The following is a 15,572-nucleotide window of genomic DNA, read 5'->3' as shown; positions in this document are numbered from 1 at the left end:
TAGTGACAGTGAGTCCTGAGGTGGTTTTGGTGAGTTACTGCTTCAGTAATGTATTTTTATTGGATGTATATAAACATGGGCACACCCTTTTAGTGTAAAGTGAATTACTGAGATTTATTCTTTATTTTTCATTTTGCTTTTTGAAGTTTTCCACTTCACTTTCAGCTTTATTCACCAAACAAGCAAGATGCAAAGCAGCAGCAGCAGCGCAAGGGCTGTAGCTGTTGCGGTGGATCCGTAAGCGTAGATTCTGATTGCGTACGACCTCGTCCCGCAGCCTCCCAGGGTTATCTCCCTGCAGCAGTGCTGTAAGGAAGGGAGGAGACGTTTTCCAACACCGGCAAGAGTGTTTACTTGTATGCTAAGAAGGTGTTCAAAATGGCATCAATTAGCCTAAATGCTGATTTTAAGCGTTCAAATCGCTCTTAACTTTTAAAGGAGCTGGTGTATTTCGAGCTGACCTGTTTACCTGGAATCCTCCTTTAGCTCAGCGACTCTTCTTGTGCACCCCCAGCCTCCGCTGGCAGGGCGGTATGAGAAGCTGGAAGGTCCTTGACTTAGTATAAACACTGCTTAGCAACAACTAAAGCGTCGGTGTGTTGTCAACATTGTTCTCATCCTAAATCCAAAATGGCCCTGTACTAGCTACTCAGAAGAAAATTAACTTTATTCCAGCCGAAACCAGGACAACCCCAAACCCCCTGATTCTGGGTCTGCAACGGAAAACACCGAACAAATTTGGGACTCCTGGGAAAGCCAAATCCACCTGGATTTGTGCAGCTGGAAAGCAAAAAAACCCACCCCATTTTCATGCACAAAACCACAACCAAAAGATCTCCCCTTTTTATGTTGTGGAAAAGCACTGAAACATACCCCAAACTGAGTATTTTGAAAAAGCAGAAAACTCCCCAGTTTGGGGAAGATTGGGGGTGAAGCACAGGCAGTTTGAGGGGCATTGCTGGGGGTCCTCCCAGTGTGGATGATCTGGTGTGGATTCTCTGTTGCGGGTTATCCCAGGTGAGTTACCTGCTGTGGATCATCCCGGGTGGACTCCCTGGGGTAGGTCATCCCCACCCGTGTCCCCCCGTGCACCTTTGTACCCTCCCCCCGTGTGTGTTTCTCCCCCATATGCCCCCCTGTTGCTCCGGCCTGCCCCCTTCACCCACGCGAGTTTTTAACCCACGCGAGTTGTTTCCCCCCGCATCCCCTGCTCTCCTATCTCCTGCCCGCCCCCCCCCCCCCCCCCCATTCCACACACCCACCCCCCCCATCATCCGTCAGGCTTCAGACCCCTGGCATGCTGCCTGCACCCCATTCTCTGTCATTTTTTTTTCTTCTTTTCCTTACAAGTTGTTGTTGTTGTTGTTGTTTCTTTTTAATGATTCAACTGGTTTTGTTTCAAGCCACGAGTTTTCCCACTTCCGCCCTTCCGATTGTCTCCCTGTCCCACTGGGGGCGGGGGAGCGAGCGAGCGGTCGCGTGGGGCTTCGTTGCCGGCTGGCGTTAAACCACGACACGAGGTGAGTTGGAAGCCCTGCCTGGCTAATGCTGGAGGCTCTCTGTGTTCCTCCTGCCGTCTTGACGGGCCGTCCTTGTTCTTCATTGCCGCTTTATAGCGAGCGCCTCTTGCTCCGTAAGCAGCAGTACTCGGGCCGTGCAGGTACTGCGCGTTGCAGGCAGCAAAGGGCAATTGTGACGCTCGCTGGCGGGAGCGGCAAGGAGTGCGGAGCCACGCTCCTGTAGGGAGCAAAGATGGAACCTCGAGGGCTCTACGGTCATCTGCTGAGGACATCTAATATCCCGACGCGCCTCTTTTGCTTTCCCTGCTTCCCGTCTAATTACTTTGCACGCCGGAGGGCAGGGCGGTAAGTAACACCGTGCAGCGTCTCTTCGATAAGAGACGAGCCCCGCACAAGAAGCCTTGCGTGCGTGCAGGATTAGGAGAGCAGAGTTGTGATAGCACAGAGGTGAGGAAAGGTGCGCCCGCCCCAACAGAGCCCCAGGATCGCCAGGGTATCGCTCACTTGCAGGTCGGCCGCTCGCATCCGGTCCGCTGGGACGCGCCGTTTCCTGCTGAACAGAGCTGCCCCTCTGGCGCGAAGCAGCTTTGGGTCTCTCGTGGCCTGCCTTCAGGCTGTCACCTGAACCAGGCGTTATTTTTTTTTTTTTTTAAATCTCTCGCCAGCATCTGTTGACTGGCTGCTGTCCCTCCCACAACCCTGATGCCACGTGCAGACGGATACAGCAGACCCTGGGGCTTGGTCCAGGGCAACCCCCCCTGCCGTTTGCAGGTTCCCTGTGCTGCTTCTCCTCTCTAGAGAATGGGGTGGGGGGGCAGGGACAGAAGCGACCGCCCGCATTGTCTGTTGTTTGCGCTTGACTGCTGTAAAGGCTCCAGCCACTCGGGTGCTTTTTGGAACGGAGGCAATGAAGAGGACTGCCCGGGCTGCGAGTGGGGAAAGGGCAGGGAAACGTAAGCCCTGTGCCCCCAGTAAGTAGCTGCCGCCTGTGGCTGGTCTCTACTGGGCTGAGCTGTCAGTGGTGTCTCATCCAGCTGATGCTCAGAAGAGGATCGTTGCGGGGGTGCTGCTGCCCGGCGAGCGAAGGTGGGAACCGGCGTTCGGGAGGCGCGCATGCGCGGTGGCGCGTGTGGCTGGGCCCCCGCTGTTGCCTGGTAACGGAGAGGCTGTACGGTAGGTGGGGATGCGCGCATGCGCGCTGGTCCTTTTACGGCGCTCGCCGCTGTTGCCTAGCAACCGTAGCGCGACACGACGCCTCGGCAACCGCGCATGCGCGGTGCCGGGCTTTACGGCGCTCGTGCTGTTGCCTAGCGACCGAGACGCTGTACGGCAGCTCGGAGGCGCGCATGCGCGGTGCGCCTTTTACGGCGCTCGCCGCTGTTGCCTAGCAACCGTAGCGCGACACGACGCCTCTGCAACCGCGCATGCGCGGTGCCGGGCTTTACGGCGCTCGTGCTGTTGCCTAGCGACCGAGACGCTGTACGGCAGCTCGGAAACCGCGCATGCGCGGTGCGCCTTTTACGGCGCTCGCCGCTGTTGCCTAGCAACCGTAGCGCGACACGACGCCTCTGCAACCGCGCATGCGCGGTGCCGGGCTTTACGGCGCCCGTGCTGTTGCCTAGCGACCGAGACGCTGTACGGCAGCTCGGAAACCGCGCATGCGCGGTGCGCCTTTTACGGCGCTCGCCGCTGTTGCCTAGCAACCGTAGCGCGACACGACGCCTCTGCAACCGCGCATGCGCGGTGCCGGGCTTTACGGCGCCCGTGCTGTTGCCTAGCGACCGAGACGCTGTACGGCAGCGGGGAGGCGCGCATGCGCGGTGCGCCGTTTACGGCGCTCGCCGCTGCTGCCTAGCAACCGTAGCGCGACACGACGCCTCTGCAACCGCGCATGCGCGGTGCCGGGCTTTACGGCGCCCGTGCTGTTGCCTAGCGACCGAGACGCTGTACGGCAGCTCGGAAACCGCGCATGCGCGGTGCGCCTTTTTGCGGCGTTCGACGCTGTTGCCTAGCAACCGTAGCGCGACACCGCGTCTCGGCAACCGCGCATGCGCCGTGGCGCGGTTTACGGCGCTCCTCCTGTTGCCTAGCAACCAGAAGGCGGTCCTGGCGTTCGGGAGCCGCGCATGCGCGGTGGCGCGTTGTGCCGCCGCCGCTCTCTTCCGCCACCTCGTGACCAATGTTCGGTACTGCCGCTGGGGAGCCGCGCTGGCGCCTCGTGCCAAGCGCTCGCCGCTGCCACCCTGCTACCAATGTTCGGTACTGCAGCTCGGAGGCTGCGAGTGCGCGGGGCTGCCCCCGTCCCGCACGTGCCGTCCGACGGTACCGGCAATGCGGCGCCGGCGGGAGGTGCCGCCGCGCTCGTTGCTTCCTCCCGGTAAGGAAACGCCGCCGGAAAGGAAAGCTTGCATGGGCTGTCTCTGCCTGGCCTCCCTCTCCGCGCGGCGCGGGAGCACAAAGGGACAGGCAGGGCACTTACCGGCTGTGGGCAGGAGCTGCTGCGGCTGAAGCTGGAGAGGCCAGAGAAAGGTAGAGAAGAAGAAACGGAAGGCCGGCCGGCCGCCCGGCCGGCAGCTGCCTCCCGCTGCAGGCAAGAGAGAGCCTGCCTCTCCGCGTGTGGAAGGATCCCTCTTCGTAGTCCACAGCAGGTCAGACCTCCAGGGTGCACCGCAGGGTCCGTGTGCAGCACCGACGGTGCGGTACGGCCGCGTGGCGTGCGGGCGAGCAAGGCTCCGTGCCTAGGAAGCCTCGTCTTGCAAGACCTGTGAGACACGTGTTCTCCTAGGGGGAGGACAGCCGTGCAGCCGGAGTTACGGAAGAGGAGGGGAGCGGGAGAGGAGCCGAAAGAAGCGTCTGAACTGGCAAAGTCTCCTGGCAGCGCCAAGAAACAGAGCCGTGGTGAGCCCCGGGCCCTCGGGGCCCTGTCTCTCTCTCCCCTCTTCTGCGTTGCGGTCCCTCCCTGCCCCTCCCCTGGCCCCCTCTCTTTCCCACAGCGCTGCTTTTTTTTTTTTCCTTTCCTCCCTTGTACCTCTGATACTGAAAAGCCGGTCCAAGAAACTCTCTAAGGCTCGTTTTGGAGTTTTAGAAAGCGGGCATTCTTCATTGCAGCGCTGGATGCACGGGGGATAGTTCCACCTAGCGTGCGTGCCACAGCTTTAGCACAAACAGGTCATATAGACTAACTAATTGCATATGAATCAGATTAGTATACGTATACATAAAAACGATGGCAACTGATTATCATAGCACTGCCTACATCCGATCACGCGCAATGAAGGATCCATTTGAGACGAAGGGCTGCTTTTGCGACCACCGACCCATTTGAAGTTCTTGCTGGCTGTCCTTGAAGTCTTTATTCTTGTCCTTGTTCTTTGATCTTGAAGCTTAACGCAGTTTCAATCGCGTGCGGTCAGTTTCAGCATTGTTCTCATCTAGTCATAAGAGCAAAGAACTGCAAAACTTAGGAGTACCTACCTCTGCTAGTTAATTGCTTGGCTATACTTTTGTCTATTGTTTCAATCATCGTGTTAGTGTAAGGTTTCTAATAATTATTTACTAAATCTCACTTTTACAGTCACCTAGCAGCAAACCAGTTTCCACGGCTGGTACAAAATATTAAAACCATCCGAAAATATTTAGACGTGCCATACAGAATGTATGGAAATATGCTATCAGAGGTGTCCCAGGGGCAGGGGGAGCGTCGGGGGGGGCCCCGAGCCCCGGAGCGGACTCGCTGGCAGGACTCGTTAGGCGCGCGACTGACCGAACGGACACCGGCCGGCCGGCCCCGTTGCCCTCCGGGCTGCGTTTGCGCTCCCCTTGCACGGGGCGAGGGGCCGTGAGGGAGCCCAGGGGAGGAGGAGGTGAGGCGCTGGGGGGGGTCGGGCCATGCCCCCCCTGTTCCTGCTGGGCTCCAGCTGTTGCAAATATTGTGGTAAAGAAATCAAAATTTAATCACATAGAAGAGTTAGGTTTGATTAAGAAGTAAAATTGTGAAGCGTAACGTATAGGATTGTTACGTCTGAAACGTAGCCATAGAAACTTTAGGAACTGCGTTACGTGTGACTATCGGAACCTTAATATTGTTAAGGTTGGAAATAGCTAACCCTAGAAACCTCACCAGGAAGTTACAGGTTTTTCGATGTTCCGTTTCAAGAAACGAAGGAAACCGTCGTGGACGCCAGTTTGCTGCTTGGAAACCCCCTTACCCTTCCCATCTTGATTTGAGTATCGAAGATTCCAGTCAGTAGAGCTAAGTGTAACTGACCAATGATTGTTTTTAAATAAGAATATTGATAAGGTTATATAATCAAAGGACCAATCCTTAGAAAGGTTAAATTTAAGAACGAGCATAGTATGCCTTTTTATGGAAAGAGCTTACGTAACAATGACCTGACAGAAAAAGTCTGTAAAAACTGACGGATTTTGATACTAAGTGGGACACGCCTTTGGAGGAGCGATCCCCCGTGTCCCCAGCGCTGCGATAAACGAAGTGCCCGCTTCTTAACTTCACGTTGGTGTTAAGGAGTTCTATTCCGGATTTCGGTAACGGTTTTGGCGACCCAGACGGGACCTTGCGAGTGAGACCGGACGAGATCGAGTGTCGATCAAACTCCGGCCGGCGCCGAGGTATTCTCGGGGAGAACCATCGCCCTCGACTCACAAAGCTCCTCGCGGCGTTCCCTGGAAAAAAGGTAAGGCGCTGCTTCTTTGGAATTTGTTTGGAAAGCCTGCCCGTGAGGCGCGGCGAAAGCTTCGCAGGGTTGGGGCTTGGAGGGTACCCGTTTGCAGTGGAAGCCTAGGCGTCTGCCCCTAAGTCGTAAGCGAAAGCTATTGCTGGGTTGGACTTTGTGTATTATTTGGGACAACTGTCATTTGCGTTTGTTTGGTATTTGGGATTTGAATGTATATAAGTATAATGGCACTAGCAAAATTGTTTAAGAATAAGAGTGCAGGAAATAGAACTGCTGATGAAAAGATACCAAAAACATCACCGTTGGGATGTTTATTGGCACACTGGGGTGAATTGCAGGAAAAATGGGAAACAAACAGAACTTTGAGTTATAATACTATATTGCAATTACTGTTGTTTTGTAGGAGAGAGAGTAAATGGAATGAAGTGCCATATGTAGATTTGTTCTTTTTAAGTGAACGTAGCTGACGGGGACCGGAGGGGAGTCTCCCAGCAGAAGCTCTGGTTACAGCTAAACTGGGAGAACAGAAAATTGAATGTGAATTGACGCTAGAGTCACCTTTTCAGTTTTAAATACCTTAGAGGGAGAGTTAAGTTTTGAAGAAATTGGTGGTGTTGGTGCAACAAGTGAACGAGAAACTAGACCCTTCTTTAAATCTTTAACAATGAAATTAGGAAAGCAACGGGTCACTCGGCAGTTTTTGTACGTGCCAAATTCTCCTAAACTCCTGTTAAGGGGAGATCTACTGGAGAACTTAGAGGCAGAAATTAAATTAAAAAATGGAGAGATTAAAATTTTAATTCCAGAAACTAAACGTATCGAAGCAGTGGCTTTGTTGTTACAGGATGGTTACCGAAAGCAGAAGATCATACCAGTCAAAGTATAATGCTGTAATTCCAATCGTCTGGACTGGGAAGTTCCCGGTAAATCCAAAAAGCAGAACCTGTGAGACTTGATTTAAAGCCAGGATCGAATCCGCTAAGAATTAAGCCATACCCCCTAAAACCGGAAAGCCGGAAAGGGTTAGTATTGATAATACAAAAATTTTTAAGATATAAATTGTTAACAGAATGTGAATCCAAATATAACACCCCGACCTTGCCTGTTAAAAGGCTAATGAAAAAGATTACAGATTAGTTCAACACCTCAGAGCAATAAATCAAATAGTACAAGATATTCATCCGGTAGTAGCAAATCCTTATACTTTGTTAACAACCCTAACAGAGAAACGAGAACGGTTCACAGCGTTAGACTGAAAAGATGCCTTTTTCTGTATTCCCTTGGATCCCAACAGTCAAGAGCTTTTTGCTTTTGAATGGGAAAATCCTGAGACTGGGAGAAAAAGACAATATACACGGACAGTCTTGCCTCAAGGCTCTAAGAATAGTCTTACCATTTTTGGAAATCCATTGGCACGAGAATTAGAGCTTTGGAAGAAAGAAAATAATCAAGAAATCTTGTTGAAATGTATGGATGATCTGTTAATTGTAGCTGAGATGGAAGAACAATGCACAAAGTTAACTATTAACTTTTTGAACTCTTTGGGAATCAGTGGATAGCGAGTGTCAGAAGAAAAACCCAAATAACCCAGAAAGAAGAAACTTATTTGAGTTTTAAAATCCTAAAAGGACAGAGACAATTAGGAACTGAGAGCAAAGAGGCAATTTGTCGTCTCTCCGAACCTAAGACTAACAAATTAATGACGAGCATTTCCGGGAATGGTTGCGTGGTGTCACCTGTAGATTATCAGTTGTGGCTTGCTGGTCCGACCTTTACAGGAGCAGCTCAAAACCTCAAACGATGGATTGGACTGATGAGACAAGGGGAGTCAAAAGAATCTCAGTAGACATAATAAAGGGGGATGAGAGATGACGTTTAGCGCTTACATTGTTGAAATTAGCTGAGGCAAAGACAGTCTTTGATAAGAAGAGCTGGTCCCAAGGACCAGCCAATGAGGTAGAGACAGCTCCCGATAAGAAGCAGGAGCAGGCCCCAAGAGCCAGCTAAGACCGGTCTTGCGGCTTGGGTGAATACCAAGAAATCACTGAGCCTGCGCAAGAAAAAAGGTTACTAGCGGTGACGAAGAGGAGTCATCTCTCTTCATCTCTGCGACCACCAGACGACCACCATAAAGAGGCACTGCGCAAGCGCAGTTGAGAGGAGACTATGGAAATGACCTCTCGGAGCTAATTTTAATAGGAAGCGGGGATAGGTCATGCATATGTATAGGCGTATTGTGAATATGTAACACTTGACTGTATAAACTTGAGACAAACTGCCGAGTCGGGTGCGCACGACTTTGGTGGGACTACCCCCCGTGCTGCCCAGCGCTGGATGAACATACCTACTTTACAATCTCACTGACTGCGGAGTCTGTTTTCCGCACGTCACTGATGCCGAGAAAGCTACTTTCAAAGAATTGAAACAGGCTGTAATAGGGGTGCCAGCCCTAGGCCTGCCAGATCTCACAAAGACATTTGAACTTTTCACTCGCGAAAGAAGAGGTATAGCTCTGGGCATCCTGGCCCAATATTTAGGGCCAAGTGGGCGAGCTGTGGCCTACTTCTCGAAGCGATTAGATCACGTGCCTCTGGGATGCTCCGGTCGTCTGAGAGCCGTCGCTGCAACTGCGCTACTGATCCAGGAAGCTCGTAAGTTCACCTGAGGACAAAGGATCGCTGTACGTTTCCCATACGATAACTGTTGCGCTAAAACAGAAAGGGGGGCATTGGTTATCCCCTAGCAGAATGCTGAAATACCGAGTGGTGTTGCTGGAACAAGATGATGTTTACTTAAGAACTACTACCACCGTTAACCCTGTTGCGTTTTCAACAACCGGTCAAGTTAAAGGAGAACTGGAACGTGACTGCTCGCAGACAATCGAAAGAGTTTACCCCAGCTGACTGGATCTCTGAGATGTGCCGCTAGAAGAAACAGACTGGGAACTCTATACCGACGGAAGCGGTTTCATCTGTGAAGGAAAACGTTTATCGAGATAGACAATAACAACCGAGGAGGTAATTGCGTTGCGAACTTTGCCTTCGATGATATCTGCCCAAAAGGCTGAATTGAGAGCTCTTATTCGAGCTCTGGAACTAAGTCAAGGAAAGCGAGTCAACATTTGGACAGACTCAAAGTACGCTTTTGGAGTAGTACGTGCGCATGGAGCGATATGGAGAGAGAGAGGACTGTTATCTGCACAAGGAACCACCATTCAGCATGCAGAACAAATACCGAAATTGTTAGAAACCGTTCAAAAACCAACAGCGGTCACGATAACGCGCTGTAAAGCGCATCAGTTAGGTAAGACTGTTCCTAACGCAGGTAACCGACTGGCTGATAAAGCTGCTAAAGAGGCTGCAGAAAAAGGCATCCTAGCGCTAGTTCCAGAGAAAAGTATAAAATTGCCTAAAGAAACTCCAAATTATAATGAAAAAGATGGAAGAATTAATTGTTAGATTGCAGGCTAACAAAATGAAACAGGACAGGCTGTAATACCGACAGGTCAAATAACAGTCCCGCCCACAATAATAAGAGAAATTGCCCGAGCTGAACATAACAAAGGCTATCGGGGAACAGAAAGTAAAATATGACAAAGATTGTTTAAACAATTATAAGCGGATGTGAAATTTATATATAAAATGATCCCCAAATCAGTAATAAGATTATCTTTGGAATTATTAAATAAGGAAATTTTTTAGGGGAATACTAGCAAATTGATTTTACAGAATTGCCTTGAAAAGAAGGATCTATCCTAGTTTTAGCTGATATCTTTACTGGGTGGCCCGAGGCTTTCCCTTGTCGCACCAACAAAGCAAGAGAAGTAGTTAAAGTCTTGCTCAAAGAGATAATACCAAAATATGGGGTGCCTGTAAGAATGTCATCTGACAATGGCCCTCATTTTATAGCAAAGATGATGAGACAGGTTCAGCAAAATATTATCTATAGATTGAGACTATCACACCCCATATAGACCACAAGCAAGGGGGGGCGGGGGGGGAAGAGAATGAACCATACCCTTAAGCAACAGTTGAGTAAAATTTGTCAGGAAACCTCACTCACTCACGTGGGTTAAAGCCTTACCCATGGCTCTATTAAGAATCAGAGTATAGCCAGAAGAGAAAGAAAATTTAAGTCATTATGCAATGTTATATGAAAGACCGTATCAAGAGACCTATGTTCTGAGTATCTTGAGTGGCTTTGGAGATATGTTTTTAAAAGGTGTTATGATTTCTTTGAGAAATTCTTTTCAAGAACTTCGTCAGTATGTCTCCGCAGCTGGACCCTTAGAATTGGACGTAGCAGCGCATCCCTTCCGACCAGGAGATTGAATATATATAAAATCACTGAGAAGTGGAAAGGACCGTATCGAGTCATTTTAAGAACGCTTACAGCAGTAAAGGTCTGGGAGAAGAACCTTGGCTTCATTATTCAAGACTAAAGAAAGCACCAACAGGAAATTGGAAGTCTAAAGAAACTGGCCCTTTGAAACTGAAAACCTGTAAGTAAGTTTCACGTTATCTATTTGGGAAAATAATTGTGTAAAGTTTATAATATTGGGGTTGCTATTAGGAATATTGTCAAGGGCAGTAATCTTTTTGTGTGTTATAGGGTTTAAGTATTTCTTTTGAGGGGTTCTAAACACAAGATAAACAAAATGAAACAATTATTGTTTGAGCTATTAATCTTGATATTAACCGTTTCTGTAATTTTGATTAGAAAAAAAAAAATTCTAGTTTTGGAATTGATTCGAAGTTTTGTAAAGACACAAAATTTAACCTCGATAACAGCCTGCCTTCCGATTCCAAAGTCAGATGAAAATCTAGTTCCGTGGAGAATACTGACATTGAATTTAACCAAAACTTGAGAAAAGACGTAGAACAATGAGAATCATTTTAGCAAATTAAATTGGATGGATTTAAAAGGCAATTATTTTTTTAAATTTGAAAGAAGGAATTATAGCATTTTGAATTATAACATTACCAAAGTATCCACCTCACGGACAAAAGAATTAATTTATCGCCCTTCGGGAGAGACTTGTACAAACACCCCTTGGGGCTGTCAGCTGGCAAAACCGTAGAGACAAGTGCGAAAAGGAACTTGGGATCCTATTTAAAATATAAAACGATGTTTGGAATTTACTGGAGTTCCAGGATCCTTGTTAGATCCACCCAGAGTCAGGACCATCTATGGAAATTTAGATTGGTTTAGACAAAGAGAGAAAAATCACACATCCTAAAGAGAAGGGTATGAAAGTTTAGACTTGCAACTCCTCTGACCCCAAAATCCAAAGACCTTCTCTAGTAGCTAAAGCTCTAAGATGGGGGATGTATTTGTAGAAAGTAGAATAATATTTTAAATGATCCTGGGTCCCCTCTTAATAATGGAAAAAAATTAGCTTGGAATTGACTGTATTAAAGGACAGGTGAAAAGTTTAGGGTTAACTGTTTGGGTGACTAGTGATGATATACGATCCACTCACCTTTTCCTGAAGGACAAAAGCAAATAATGGACTTTAGACTTAATAACTCTCTCCTCTCTCTGGAAGAAATCTCCCTTGTGGCCTCGACGGTGGACCTGGGTAAATCGAAAAGATGATACCTGGCAATTGCCAAGTCTTAGAACTAAAATAAGACGGGTATTAAAATCTGTATTTTTACCCCAGTGAACAGCTCGTCAAGAGTCATCTTACTTTGACATCTTTCATTCCATAAACGAAGCGCCTGCTTCTGAACTTCCCATGGGTGTTGTGGAGTTTTATTCGGGCTTTCGGTACCGCAGCTGCGGGCCGGGGCTGGAGGAGCCCCAGGTGCGGGCAGTGAGGCTGATGGCGACGGCCCCTCCCTGGAAAGGGGGGGCTGCCGGGGGAGGGGCCGCGGCGGGGCCGGTGGGAGCCCAGGCGGGAGCGGAGCGGAGCAGAGCAGAGCGGTGGCCGGGCTGCGGCTGCCCCTCGGGAGAAGGTGAGCGGGGCCGGGCGCCCCTCGGACCGCGAACGTCCCAGGCGGGGGTGGCCCGGGGGAGGTGGGGGCCGCCTGTGCCGAGGCCGGGGGGGGCGGGGCCGGGGCCCGGGCCCTGGGGGCTCGCGGGGGGGCCGGGAGCACGTGGGCCGGGGTGGGCTCGGGCCCCGTGGCGGGGCTTGCGCAATCGCCCGGCGGGTCCCGGGGAAAGCCCCGAGGAGGACGGCGGGGTCCGTGCCGGACGCGCGGAGCGGCAGCGGGGCGGGGCCGCGCCGTGCCGGAGCGGCGGCGGCGGGCGCTGCCCCGAGCCGGGCGGGGGGTGCCGCGCCGTGCCGGAGCCGGCGGCGGGAGCGCGCCGGAGCTGCCCGGAGCGGCGCTGGGTGCCCGGCGGGGATTGCAGCTGTGCCGGCGTGGGGGTAGGCGGAAACGGAAGCGGCGTCCCCTCGGGGTCAGGCAGCAGGGCAGGCTGCCTCCCGGGGCATGCCGGGAGCTGTAGTTTTCGCGGACTCGGCGGCCGGGCAGCTCCGTGGCTCTCGGGCGCGGCGTAGTCCTCGCTGCCGCCGCGGCCCCCGGAGTCCGACCAGGTCAGACACAGGAGCGTTCCCGGTTTCGCGTGGTTTTCCGCGGGCTTCCCGCTGCGCCCGCTCCCCGACCAGCCCTCCCGGGCGCATGCGCCGTTCTGCGCGTGGGGCAGCCCGGCGTTCGCGCGCCGGCTGCGGCCGCTCCGGCGCATGCGCGGTTCCCGGGAGCAGCGTGGCGGCGCGCAGGGCACGGGTCTCGGCGGCAGCGGGCGAGCGCCGGGACTGCGGGTGAGACGAGCGATCCCTTTCAGCGGGGGCGGGGGTAGGGGGTGCCTCCTGCCCGCTGGCGGGATGGGAAGCTGCGAAGCTGCCGCCGCGGCAGGCTGCCGGTCCGCCGGAGGCGAGCCGGGCCAGGGCAGCGCTGGGGAGTTCCCCGAGAGCCGGTAGAAGGGAAGAGGGGACGGAGGCGGGCACCCCCAGGCGCGGCCAGCGGGCGCCTGCCCGAGTCGCCAGAGCTCCCCCGGCCCCGCTCGGCCCGTGCGGCTGCCCCCAGCTCCAGCCCCTCCCCTGAAGCCTGCGCTGTAGCCGCAGGCAGCCCCCGAGCCCTGTCGTGAGGGCAGCAAGCTGGCCCTGCGGTGGTCTCGAGTCTCCCTTAACGTGGGTGCCGTTAGCAGCGGCGCGGGGAATGAGCGGTGTCTGCGGAAGGAGGGGCTCCGGCCAGGGTCGAGCTGCGGTAATAACGGTCACTGCTGCCTCTTTCCTTCTCCCAGAGGCCACGCTGTGGGTGCGGTTGTCCGTTCGTCCCCTGGGGATGCCGTTGACTGCAGCAGCCTCAGGCTTGCGTGGGCTGTCTCTGCCTGGCCTCCCTCTCCTTGCGGCGCGGGAGCACAGAGGGACATGCGGAGCGCTTACTGGCTGTGGACAGGAGCTGCTGAAGCTGACGTTGAAGCTGGAGAGGCCACAGAATGGTAAAGCTGCTGAAGAATAAAATAAAGAGGATCCAGCCACCAGCTGCAGACAGGAGATAGCCTGCCTCTCCAGGTTAGGATGGATCCTTCCTAGTGTAGTCCTCAGCAGGTCCGATCACCAGTGTGCACGGCAGGGTCTGTATGCATAACCAAAACCACAGTACAGCCATGTAGTGTGTGTGCATGTGAGGCTGTGTTTCTAGGAAGCCTCATATTGTAAGAGCTGGAAGACACCAATCTATTCTCTTAGGTGGATGACAGTCAAGTGAGTGCAGCTACAGAGGAGGAAGGGAGAGGGAGAAAGAGACATGTCTGAACTGTCAAATTCTCCCAGCAGCTCCAACAGCGGGAGGTACAGTGAGTCCTGGACCCCTGGGGCTGTGTCACCCCTCTTCTGCATCCCAGTCCCTCCCTGCCCCCACCTTCTCTTTCTCTCAGTGCTTTAATTTTTTTGGTTTTTTTTTTTTTCTGTACCTCTCCCTTTCTTGTTCTCTAAGTCCCCCTCTTTCTCTGTTGTTCTGCCTCTGTTTTCTTTTTCTCTCTGCACTTCTGACCTGTCCTATCCTTCTTTTTTTTATCCTCTGTCTCTGCCTTGCAGCCCATCACTACTTTGTCTTTCTCCATCTATCCGTCTGTCTTCTTATCCCAATCTTGTTAATTCCTCCCTGTCTGCCCTTTAGCCCTTCACAATTCCCACCGCTCTCACCTGTCTGATGCTGTGTCTCTATTTTTAAACTCCTTTCTCTGCCCTGTATTCTGGATACACTTTTACTTTCTTAGATTCTCTTGTTCCAGGTCCCTGTCCCTATGTTTTAACTTCTTCCCTCACTGTCCCATAGCCCATTTTTGTCTTTATTATTCTCTCTCTGTCTGGTTCCCTGTCCCTATTCTTTATTTCCCCTCTCTCTTCCCTTTAGATCATCAGTGTTTTTGATATTTCTCAGTCTCTCTCATCTACCTCACTGTCCCGTTTTTTAATTCTTCCTTTTGCCCTGTGGCTCATCACTAATATTTGTTTTTATCCATCTCTCTGTCTGGTACCCTCTCCTTTTTTATTAGTTCCTCCTCTCTGTCCTGTAGCCCATTGCTATTTCCCCACCCTGTCTCTCTCTGTCTCCCTTTCCTTACTTTTCAATCCCCCCTCTCTGCCCTGTAGCCGATTACTGTTGTAGTGAGTTTGTGTGGCAAGCTGGGGCAGGGGAGTGGATAGGGGCTGCAGGGGTGGGTTCTGTGAGAAGACACCAGGACTTGCCCCCATGTTGGGCACAGCCAGTTCCAGCTCCAAGATAGAGCTGCTACTGGTCAAAGCTGAGCCAACCAGCAACGCTGGTAGCACCTCTGTGATATTTAAGAAGGGCTAAAAAAAAGCTGTGCAGAAGCTGTCAGTCCTGCAGACACCAAGGTCAGTGAAGAAGAAAAAGGAGGTGGTGATCCAGGTCCTAAAGCAGAGATTCCCCTGCAGCCTGCAGTGAAGACCATGGTGACACAGGCTGTCCCCCTGCAGCCCACGGAGGTCCATGGCGGAGCAGATATGCACCCTGCAGCCGATGGAGGACCCCTCGCCAGAGCAGGCGGATTCACCCGAAGGAGGCTGTGACGCTGTGGAGAGGAGCCCACACTGGAGCAGGTTTTCTGGCAGGACCTGCGGCCCCATGGGAGTGACACCACACTGGAACAGAAGAAGAGCACAAAGAAGGAAGGAGCAGCAGAGACAACTTGTGATGAACTGACTGCAACCCCCCGCTCCTTCTCCCCCTGTGCTGCTCGGTAGGAGGAGGTAGAGAAGTCAGGAGTGAAGATGAGCCCAGGAAAAAAAGAGAGGGGTGGGGGGAAGGTGTTTTTCAGATTTGTTCGTATTTCTCATTATTGTACTCTGATTTTGACTGACAATAAATTAATTTCCCCAAGTCGA

General features: G+C 52.1%; 2 long non-coding RNA genes across 5 annotated transcripts; one reads left to right on the top strand and one right to left on the bottom strand.

The window, feature by feature from the left end:
• Positions 1-6,512: 6,512 nt before the first annotated feature.
• Positions 6,513-11,403, bottom strand: LOC128150928 (uncharacterized). The gene is made up of 2 exons (XR_008238236.1): positions 11,357-11,403; positions 6,513-7,213 (listed from the first exon to the last, which is right to left on the bottom strand). It is a non-coding gene; the product is annotated as an uncharacterized LOC128150928 (long non-coding RNA).
• Positions 11,404-12,589: 1,186 nt separating this feature from the next.
• LOC128150926 (uncharacterized) lies at positions 12,590-15,572 on the top strand. 4 transcript variants are annotated; one of them, XR_008238235.1, is made up of 4 exons: positions 12,590-12,755; positions 13,463-13,733; positions 13,911-14,012; positions 15,123-15,572. It is a non-coding gene; the product is annotated as an uncharacterized LOC128150926 (long non-coding RNA). The 4 variants fall into 4 exon arrangements; XR_008238233.1 differs by lacking the exon at positions 12,590-12,755 and adding an exon at positions 13,175-13,349; XR_008238234.1 differs by lacking the exon at positions 12,590-12,755 and adding an exon at positions 13,175-13,349 and having other exon boundaries at positions 13,911-14,017.

The sequence above is a fragment of the Harpia harpyja genome, chromosome 14 (genome assembly GCF_026419915.1).
Source record: "Harpia harpyja isolate bHarHar1 chromosome 14, bHarHar1 primary haplotype, whole genome shotgun sequence".
NCBI classification, from domain to species: Eukaryota; Metazoa; Chordata; class Aves; order Accipitriformes; family Accipitridae; genus Harpia; species Harpia harpyja.
Note: the sequence above shows the minus strand (reverse complement) of the source record. Positions and strands in the feature narration are given on the sequence as shown.